Genomic DNA, 580 nt, shown 5'->3' on the forward strand with positions numbered 1-580 from the left:
TGTCAGGAAGAACATCATCTTCTTCTGCCACGTTTTGAAGCCTTTGCCATCAAACTTGTCTGGCATCAGTCCTTGAGTGAACACACTAGGGACAGCCGGGGGAGTTTGAACTGCCACCGGACCACTTGCAGTTGCTGAAACTGAACCCGTCTGATAAAGACCAGCACCGAATAAGCTGGCGAGTGGTTTCATCAGCAGCATTTCCCGCATGGAGGATAGTGCTTGTTGTTACTGCAGCGGTTGACGCTGTAATGTTTCCAACGGTTGTCACAGTTGCATCAGTGGCTGCAACGTTGAGTGGAGTTGTTGTGACATCAATTAGGGTGTTGTTATCGTTCGTCATTTTTCTGTAGAAAAAACATGAAGACGGATTAGTACTCCAACCAACTAATAACATATTATTTGTAAGCAAAGAATAATAGTCCAAAATCGATTTTCATTTTTGGTGTTTGAACCAAATCATATCGATATAAGTCTTGAGAAAAACATTTTGCAAACTCGCTTAAAAGCGTTCGCAGAAATCATTTTGTATAGACTTAGAATGTTTCACAAACTCGCTTAAGAAAGCGGTTATTGAAAC

This window comes from Brassica oleracea, chromosome C7 (genome assembly GCF_000695525.1).
Source record: "Brassica oleracea var. oleracea cultivar TO1000 chromosome C7, BOL, whole genome shotgun sequence".
Lineage (NCBI taxonomy): Eukaryota > Viridiplantae > Streptophyta > Magnoliopsida > Brassicales > Brassicaceae > Brassica > Brassica oleracea.